Genomic DNA, 10,529 nt, shown 5'->3' with positions numbered 1-10,529 from the left:
TGCTACTTGAACTATCCAACGTGCTTTACTTGCAACTTATTTGATTCAACTATTTATAGGGACTAATTTTTAAATATAAGTTCGGCCGGGACCCACATTTGTGGACCGAGAAGGGTGCCTAACACCTCCCCTCTTCGGTTACTTCGAGCCCTTACCCTAATCTCTGGTAATGCAAGCCAACCCAAGAGTTAATTATTCTAGGTGCCCTAACGCACCTTAATTCTTTAGGTGGCAACTCTTCAAATAACCAATTCCCAAAAGGAAATAAGTCATTACACCCCGTGAATGTCGAAACCCGGACTCCTCTCTGCGGAGGGGAAAAGGGGGCGCGACAGCATGGCGGCTCTGCAGGGATACCTTTTAGGCTCCTACCATGACGAACTTGTTTTACAAATTAGTCCAAGCATGCTTATCCTATACCCTGCTCCCTTATCTGAATTTAATTGTCTATTTTTTTTCTTTTTTTTTCAAGCATTTATGATTCCTTTATTACCTTGAAACTGACTTGTCTCTTTGTTTTCCTTTTTATGTAACTGTCTTTTCAATTATTTAAATGCTGTATTTATTTTTCCTATGTGAAAATACTTGCCTACATGTTATTAACTGCTGCATAAATCATGCTCCACATCATATTCCACTCGTGCGTCTCAAATCCTATAGCAACGCTTTAATGAGTGGTTGTTCTCTTCCTATTTATTACCCTTAAATTCGAAAAGGCTTTGTAAGCACGTGATTTTTTCCCTATGAGAACCACTCCTAAAAATTCAAGATAAAATAATTTTCCTTTGTGTGCAATTTTTGAGGATTTGCGTGGCATTTTTAGATAATTATTTGCATTTTTGTCTGTCAATGTTTATTCTATTTTAATTAATAAAAAAAAAATATGTGTTGCCTATGCATTTAGGATTTAATGTTACAATTAGGAATTAATTAAAACAATTTTGGCTTTGCAAGAACGAAAATCACAAAAATGATGTACTGTGCATTTTTAGCATTTGATGTCCGATTGTACGATTTGTTTTCCTATTTGTTAGTCAATTATGTGTGATAATTAATTAGCATTTTTATAAGTTAATTTGATTTATAAATCAATGTAGGATTTTGGTTTTTAATTTGGAAAATTATTTTAAGAAGAAAAAGAAACAAATAAAACAAGAAAAAGAAAAAAATCGGATTGGGCCTAGACCCACCCCGTTTTGCCCGTTCAAACAGGCCCAAACGACCCCGGTCTAGTCCATCTCAAAGACACCCCAAACGGCATCGTTTTGGGGAAGCCCTGATCAGGGCCGTTGATCTCACTTGATCAACGGTCCAGATCACTCCGCCCTCACCCGTAACCCCATATCCGACCCGTGGCCCCGAACGCCCCATCCCCTACTAAAACCAAACGACGCCGTTCCTATTAAGGGAATTGATCCATGCTGTCAATCTTCATTGATCCAACGGACCACATTAATCTCACCATCTCAATATACCAAACTCCTAAACCCCTTACCCCTCCTCATTTCCCGACCCATCTTCTTCGTCTCCCAAACCACAGACCAAACGACCTTTCGAAACCCTAGATCCGCCACCCCACGCCTTCGCCTGAAACCCGGCGGCAACGACGCCGCCGGTCACCCAAATAACACCCCTGAACCTCCTAACCTCCCTCAACATGATTCCATACTCTATTAACCTCGAATCACGCCACAGCTTCTCGAATCTTTGATCACAGAATCAACCTAAAAACTCACCTTCTCCGATGACCCTCAAATTAACACCCCTGAGCCTCCTAACCACCCTCAACCTGAATCCCCACTCCGTTGTCCTCGAATCATCCCCGACTTTTTTAAATCTTCGATCGAAGCTCAGGACCCAAAACCCTAGTTCATCTAATGAACCCCAAGCTCACACCAGCTATCCACCTGACCTCCCTCGTGCCTAAAATGCCCTTGGTCTGGCTTGAATCTTTCTAGAACTGGTCGAGTTTCAAATCAATTGAAGAACCCTAGAGAGCCAAAACCTGGAACCTATCCGAGTAAAGGGAAAATTTGAGGTTCTTAATCGACTTTAGTCGAGTGTTTTCAGTCGAGAACACTCGATTAAGGTCCGTTTGGACCTCAAAAGTTCGAGTCGAAGTCTAAAATGGGAACTGTTCGGAGTTAGCCTGTAATTTTGAGGTATTTTTCTTCTTTTTCTTTTCTATTTTTGTTGTTATTTATCTGCTTAAGCTTCATGGTATTTCACCATCTTTTAATTTATTCCTCTCTTCTCTTTCGGACCTTTTTCCGGTCCAGTTTTTCTCATATGGTTGGTTGGCATATGCTGAATCGATTGAGTATGTTTGTCCGTTAGTTTGGTTGTAAGGGTCAGTGCCCGTAATGTTCTTGCACAAAAACTGTGTCTAGTCTTGTAATTGGTTACTAGTATTACTAGTTCAAATGATCTCACTTTCTGTGATGTCTGATTCCTTGTTTGTTTTGTTGTTCATCATTTTACATATAAATTCAGTTATGTTCATCCAGTATGTGACAGTGTTTCATTCATTTCGTTTGATTTGGAATTGTGGACATAGTTAGTCATTCCCATGTATCTGTGTCAATCATGGTCTGAAATTTGACCTTGGTAGTTCAATGTGATTTTGTTCAAATGCATTGGTCTTTATTTTTATGCTATTTGATCTGACCTGAGTTCTAGTTTGAATTACTGATTGAATTAGATAAGTTGAATTGGTTATTGCTATTGTAGTTTGTTGGATTCAGCTTAGTTAGTTGGTAGGTTTGAATAGGTTAGAGTTGAAAGGTTTAATGCAGAGTGAAAGGGATTGGGTAGGACAGTAATTTCAGGAACTTTAGGAGGGTAATTTGGGGTTTAAAGGTTTAGCAAAATGGTCTTGCTAAGTGGGCTGACAATAAAGCACTTAATTAACCCTTAATCTAATGTGTTAGTGGGAAACACAACATAATGGTATGGGGAGGGTCACAAGGACTTGATATAGAAAAATAGGCTGCCCATACCCGCGTGGGATTAATAAACAAAAAGAAGTTTAGTGGGGAACAAATGAATTAAAAAGAGGGAAAACATAATATAGTGGGGTTTGAGAGATGATGGACAGAATTAGTTTAAAAATTCTGCCTAAAGTGCTTTTGAGAGTTGAGGGGGGCAGGCCTGCTTTGGTTGGGGGGTATATATAGAGTCATTTTTAGACAGAAAGGGGGATTTTTTTTCTTTCTGAAAATTTTTAAGAGAGTGCTGGAGAGTTTAAAAAGAGAAAACAAAAAAAGAAAGATATGGTTTTTATTGCATTTGTAGGAGTAACTCGAATCCTGGACAGTGAATCCGATTCCCTTTGATTGCTTAAGTGGTTCAGTGGTCTACTGGTTCAGTTTCGGGTTTAATATACGCTTGGTTGAGTTTGTTTGTGGTGATATTGGTTGCTGCTGTTTGGTCTTTTACAAACTTTCTGGGCTGTGTCGGTAGCTGTTTGGAACTCCTAACTACTGTTGTTGAACTGCTGTTGTATTGCTGCTCGTATTACTGCTGTTGCTGATCTCTCTTCTACTTTATTTCTGTTTCCAATTCCAGGTACACTTTTCGAATCGCCTTGATGTAGCTCCTTGAAGTTGGAAAAATGGAAATATTCATAGATTTATGTTCATTTGTAGGCTGCATGTTGTTTACAATTGGATGAATTGTTAGTTAATTATACCTAGTCGATATTGATTATGTGTTTTGTATCATGTGAATAGTGGATACACACAGATTGTAATTAAGAGCTACTGAACTGCTATGCTCATGTTGACATGCTGATTAATTTACAAATTTGAGCTGTTAGGTTGTCAGTTTGCTTTACCATAACAATTAGTACTAGATGAAGTTATTTGAACTCTTGATTTGTCCTGCTATAAGTGATTCATGTCAAAGTGGGCAACTAGTTAGGGACAATAATTTAATTAGAAACAGAAGCATCAGAATGTTCGAATGTGCGCTGGTTTATTTTGGGACTACTTGAATTCATGTTTATCTAGCAACCGCTTTAGTATAGATAGTGCTCACTTTAGTATAGCAATATTCTGTTAAAAAGTCAATTCAGAAACATGATTGGGGTTGCAAGTGTATGATGGGTCATCAAGTTTGATCTCGAGGTAAACTTAATATCAATAGGCATCAACAGTTTAGGCTTGTAATATCAGTAGGTATCATCAGTAACTTGTTTAAAATAAGCAGGCACCATTAGCACTGACTAAACAAATTGGTCATGATAATTGGATATGAATAAGTAGTTAATTTGAACGAGCGTACGTCGTAGTATTTTATTACTATTTGGTAAACACACTCTGGAGAGTTGGAGTAATTGTGGTGTGCAAATGCTTATCCCGTGATCTTCTCGGCCTGATCCTATTCATTTGAACTAGGCTAGTCCTAGGCCCACTTTGGGCCACAGAAAATTCACGGTTGGCCTGCACGAATTTTATGGCTTGGGCTCTTTGGGCCCAAGACTGATATGGCAATTGGCACGTTAGCATTTAAGGATGGACTGAGCTTTTAAGTTAGGTAGTGGATTCAAATTAAAAGGTTCGTCCTTTCGTTTGGATCCGGACTTGAACTTGAGGCCCGATTTTGTAATATTAATTAATTAGGACTTTTCCTTTTTTATTTTATTTTTTTAGAGACAAATAAAGTAGAAAATTATAGATTGCTTTAGGTTTGCCCTTTTAAAATAAAAATGAGACGAGCCTCGCCGAACAAAATAAATAAATCATGGGGCCCTCGTTAAATGTATATATTGATTGCTTAGATTTCAGGACGGACAGTTTAGCGAATTTCATGGCTTTCCCAAAATAATAACGCGCTAGTCACTTCAGGCGCGCTTTTAATAATTTACTTTCTGAAACTCGGGTGCACATTTATGTAACCCAAATCCAAATCTTGACGGAGTCGAAATGTGTCGATAACCCCTGGTGCATTGATGTGATGTGGTTCGAGATGTATTTTTGCGACGTCGCAATTCTTATTAAAAACAATAATAATAAAAGCGGTAAAGAGTTTAAATTTGCACATAGGTTCAACATGTATTAAAATTAGATAAATAAGACGAATATGACAGTTGAGCGACCGTGCTAGAACCACAGAACTCGGGAATACCTAACACCTTCTCCCGGGTTAACAGAATTCCTTACTCGGATTTCTGGCGCGCGGACTGTTAAACAGAGTAAATATTTTCCTCGATTCGGGATTCAACCGGTGACTTGGGACACCATAAATCTCCCAAGTGGCGACTCTGATCCTTTAATAATAAATCCCGTTTCGATTGTCCTTTAATTGGAAAAAACTCCCTCCGCGCCCCTTTGCGGTGGCGCGGGTAAAAAGGAGGTGTGACAGCTCTGGCGACTCTGTTGGGGACGTAACCCAGAATCTCTGGTTCAGGGTTCAAGAATTCGAGCTTAGATAAATTGTTATATTCGGTTTTATGTGATTTTTACATGTTTGGGCTTAATGTGCTAAATGATGCTTTTACCGCTTTGATATTATCTGAACTGTATATAAATTGTGCCGAAACCCTTCTCTTCTTACCCCCGGGGATGAGCTTGCTGGTCGAGACTCCCTATTCTGTTAGTGTCAATACCTGAAATAAGAAAGAGGCCGGACAAGTTACTAAGCCGGATGGCCTTTTGGTTCCCGGTACGTAGCCCCCTCCTCGACTCAAGTTGTCCGCTCGGGTACACAGTCTAGAACAAATACCCAGGTTATGAGCCTAGAATAACTCAGCTTCATGCCAGATCCCTAGTATGAACGTTTGTTTGCATCACGTGCATTTGACTTTGGAGTCTCAACACAGGGGTTGGGTCTATCTAGGACAGGTGTACCAAAAAAATGGAAATGACCATCCTAATGCATCTTACTTGCTACCTGTGCATTTATTTGCTTCGGACTTGCATGCTGACCGACTTTTTGAGGAAAGCGAAATAGCAGTATGAGGGTTAAGGAGAGTTAATCGCCTGTTTTTGAAAAAAACCAATATCCAAATAGTGTCGAAACTCTGCCGACTTTTTTTTTTTTTTTTGAGAAAATAGAAAAAAAAGAAAAAAGAAAAAATATAAGTTTTATTTGCCAATGAAAAGAGTCTTGTTTTCAAAAGAAGTTTTTTTATCTACCCGAACTACGCCGGTTTGATTCTCACAGGGTACGGGATACGTAGGCAACCCTCATCGGGTCCAACCTCCCCTTTTACAAAAATAGCCAAAAATGTCAAATTTTAATTGTCAAAATAAATAAGTCGGGTGATGCCGTTTTTGGCAAGAATAGCCGAATGTTCCCGAAAGGGACGCCTGAAGGCTGACTTTGCATAAACGGCCACTTTTAGTCATTTTTGGATTTTTGACCGGTTGACTCACCCAGCTTTAAAATCTTCGTTCCCGAAGTTTTGAAAAGCCATGTGCGGAGCCAGATCTTCCTTTTAATCTGTGAAAAATTAAAAATAGTCAATTTGTTGAGTCAAATAAATTTGATTTCTTAATCACCTTAATAAATGTGCAGGATGAGCACGATGCAAAATGAACCTTTTTCAATAATGACTAAAATCCCTTTCAAGTTGCGGCTATGGTGGGATGACTTAGGTGGTGAAGGGCAAGATGAGGTCAAGAAATATTTAAAAGGTCTTACGGGTTTATTGGAAATCCAGCCTCAGGGGGATATCATAATAGCTTTGGTCACCTGCTGGGACCCGACACACATCCACTTCTCTGATTTCGAACTCACTCCGACTTTGGAGGAAATAGCCGGGTACATCGGAAATGCTGAAGTTCCGTTGAGGCAAAAATACCTGGTTGCTCCAAGAGCTGTCAGTGTGCATCGGTTTTTAGATTCGTTAAAGATACCCAGGACGGTCCATAACCCAGATTTGGCCACAGGCTTTTGTAATCCGCGCTTCATATACGCCAGATACGATCAGGTCGGAGGATTCAACAACCCGGGTAACAAGTTATGCAGCAAAAGTAACCGTCAGAAATGGGACGAGCATAGACTAGTGGCTTTTATGATAACCTTTTTGGGCCTTTTGGTATTTCCAAGGAAAAACGGAAACATTGATCTGAAAATAGCCGGGGTCGTCAGTACCTTGCTCACTCAAGATAAAAGCACTCTTGCGCCTATGATAGTATCTGATATCTTCCGAGCTCTCACAGCCTGCAAAGCTAGAGGGAACTTTTTTGAGGGGTGTAACTTGTTGCTACAAATATGGATGACTGAGCATCTCTGCCACTGTTCCCAGCTCTTGAGTTATGGTTCCTCGAAGAAAACTTGCATAGAAGAGTTCTACACAAGAATTAAGGGGGTCAGTCTACCCGAGGGAGTTACGGCGTGGACATCATTCTTTCGGACCCTCACCGCCAGCCAAATACAGTGGACACTAAGATGGTTGCCTGTGGATGAAATCATATATATTCCAGCCACTGGACCCCATTTCCTTTTGATGGGACTCCGGAGTATTCAGCCCTATGCCCCGTATCGAGTCTTGAGACAGTTGGGGAGATGCCAAATAGTTCCGAAAGATGAAGATCTTAGTGGCAAAGTAGTCGAGATCGGGCCCAACGGACAGTTTCCTGAAGCAGCAATCCGACAAATTTGGAGCGAGTGTCAATACTTAATAGCCAATACATGTGTACGCGGTCGGTCCAAGGGTGAAGTTTCGCCGGGATACCTTGCTTGGTTTAAGAAAGAAATCAAGTTTGGGAGACCGGCCAAAAGGCCCCATCTCCAGGAGTTCGTCCAGGCGTCGCAAGAACAGTGGGATTGGTTGGCTAAAGAAGAGAGTTACAGGGCAGAAATAGGCAAGCTGAGGCAACAGATTAAAGACCTGGAATTTGAAAATAGTCTGCAAGTTGATGCCGACCGGGGAGAAAAGAGCAAATTGGCCCAAGAAAATGAGGCGCTGAAAGCCCAAATCCGACAAATGCAGAGAGATGCTGACAAACAACAAAGGAGTCGGTCGGATGAGCGGTTAATAAAAGGATTGAAAAAGGAAATCGGTGAGTGCCGGGATGATTTGAAGAAATCTGAGGATACCATAGAACAACTCCAGGCGCAATGGGCAAAAAGAACAAAAGAGCGCACACAGTACTTACAGTAGGCAAGGAATGATCATGAAAAGACCATTGTCAGTCTAAAAAGGAAGGTGACCACCCTAGAGAGTGAGACGGCTAAACAAGCCAAGGCTTTTGAAACCGAGAGTAAACACTGCTATAGTCTAATGGCCTCGATTGAAGATGAAATACAACAGTTACGGAAACAACATCTGCATGATTCTCGGTTTTTGAAGGCTAGAGGGGATCAGATAGAACACCTACTCCTAGAGAAAGACCAAACCAGGAACAAGATTCTGACTATTGCTCGTGCTATTACCAGGAGTGTGAAAATATGACCCGTACTACCTTCTTCTCGGCGGTGATGATATTTGTGAAGCAAATCATGCATGAATTGGAGCAGCTGGAAAGGAACCTTACACCTAAACCCGCGGCGAGGCCGAATGACACCCCGCGGGCACCCAAATTCAAAACCTTAATGTGTTCATAGTTTGAATCTGCATTTTCTTTCTCTTAGAGTCTGTTGTTTGTTAGAGTCTATCTTTATTTCGCATCAGAGTATGTTGGTAGTTATTGAGTTCGTACTTGGTTTGGTTTCGAGTCTGTTATTTTCCTTTCTAAGAAGCGTCTGGTTTGTAATAGAATATTTATTAAAGAAAAATCGAAAATTTCCAAAAAATTATCTTTTTGCTTTTCGCACTTATAGGGCAGAACTACGCACGGTCTGATTCATGCGAGGACATGATACGTAGGCAATCCACATAAGATTCGACCACCACTAAAGAAAAAGTGAATAAAAGAAAGGAAAAGAAAGAAATAAAAAGAGAGATAAAGAAAGTTTCAGAAACACTTAAACGAGGCACAGACAAAGTAAGCCGGAATGATGCATGCGGTCGAAGCAAAGACATGTTAGAAATGGTTGAACTGCCTAGGAGCATTGCATCCCCCAACGTGAAATTGCAATATGTGCTAAACTCTAACGCTAACAAGTTTGTTGTCCTTTCAGAGATTTCGAACCAGTTAGTTTGTTCGAACATTCTGGTAGATTATCATTACCAAACAAGATCCAAAGGGCCCGTACTAAAAAGCATGACTAGTTCAGACCAAAGTGTCGAGGATAAAAGGACGGAGAATCAAATGCTGAAGGAGGAAATGGGTAAGATGAGACAGGAGATGAAAGAAATGCAGCTGACCTTAGCTAGGGTACAAAAGGTGCCTAACCCTCCCGTTATTCCCACTCTCCCACCAGGACACACGCCGGAATACCCTCCCCCGGCCCTTCGACAAGCTTCCCCAGTCACCAATACTATCAGGGAAGAAATGCCTATGATCCCCAAGCTTCACAACCTAATCAGAACCCTCCTTCACCAAATGTTCCTATTTTCGGGCACTCCTACCAGCCACGCTGCAAAGATCATCCAGCAAGCCATTGTTTTAGGCTCACGATAACCAATATTACCCCCTAAACCAACCTTCAAAGCACCCGAGCCTCATACTTATAATACTCACTTCGAGATACCGGTAGAGACTGAAAAGTCGGCTAAGAGCCCAGAGCAAGACGAAGTGCTTCGAAAGTTTAAAAGCCTGGAGCAGTCCTTCAGGAATATCCATGGGTTAGGCAACCAATTCAATGTGGCCTACAAAGATCTGTGCCCATTCCCCGACATTCAATTGCCGGCAGGGTTCAAGATGCCAAAGTTTGATCTATACGAGGGGCACGGTGATCCAATGGCACATTTGCGTGGTTTTTGCAGCAAGATGAGAGGAGCAGGTGGTAAAGATGAGCTGCTAATAGCTTACTTTGGTCAAAGTCTAAGTGGGTCTGCACTGGAATGGTACACAAGACAGGATCCGAGCAGGTTGTACACCTGGGACGATCTAGCACAAGCATTCGCAGGTCACTTCCAGTATAACCTTGAGATCGTCTCTGACCGTCTCACATTGCTGAAACTTGAGAAGAAGCCCGGGGAAAGCTTCCGAGAATTTGGGTTCCGCTGGAGAGAGCAGGCGGCAAGAGTTGATTCTCCGATGAGAGAGGGGGAGATGGTGGACTACTTTCTGCAGACTCTGGAGCCAACTTACTTTGGTCACTTGGTGACGTCAGTTGGCAAATCTTTCAACGAAGTAGTAAAAATGGGCAGTATGATTGAAGAGGGACTTAAGTCCAACGAAATCTTGAGCTATTCGGCAATTAAAGCAACCACTCAGGCCATCTAGAGCGGCACAGGAAGTGCGCTCGGAAAGATGAAAAGGGAAGATGTCGCAACAGTCAAGGCAGGTACTTGGTCCAGATCCAGAGGTCCCCCCCTCACTACCAACCTAGACCCCATCACTCAAATTACCCACACATTCCATACGGCCCTCCACAGCCCTACTACCCACCACAAGAGCCACATTTCTCTGTCCATCACGCCCAAACTTACACCCAGCCTCCGGCTCGCCCGCAATGGCGTGCGATGGCTCCCC

The sequence above is a fragment of the Nicotiana tabacum genome, chromosome 22 (genome assembly GCF_000715075.1).
Source record: "Nicotiana tabacum cultivar K326 chromosome 22, ASM71507v2, whole genome shotgun sequence".
NCBI classification, from domain to species: Eukaryota; Viridiplantae; Streptophyta; class Magnoliopsida; order Solanales; family Solanaceae; genus Nicotiana; species Nicotiana tabacum.
The sequence above is the reverse complement of the archived record's forward strand: the minus strand, read 5'-3'. Positions refer to the sequence as shown.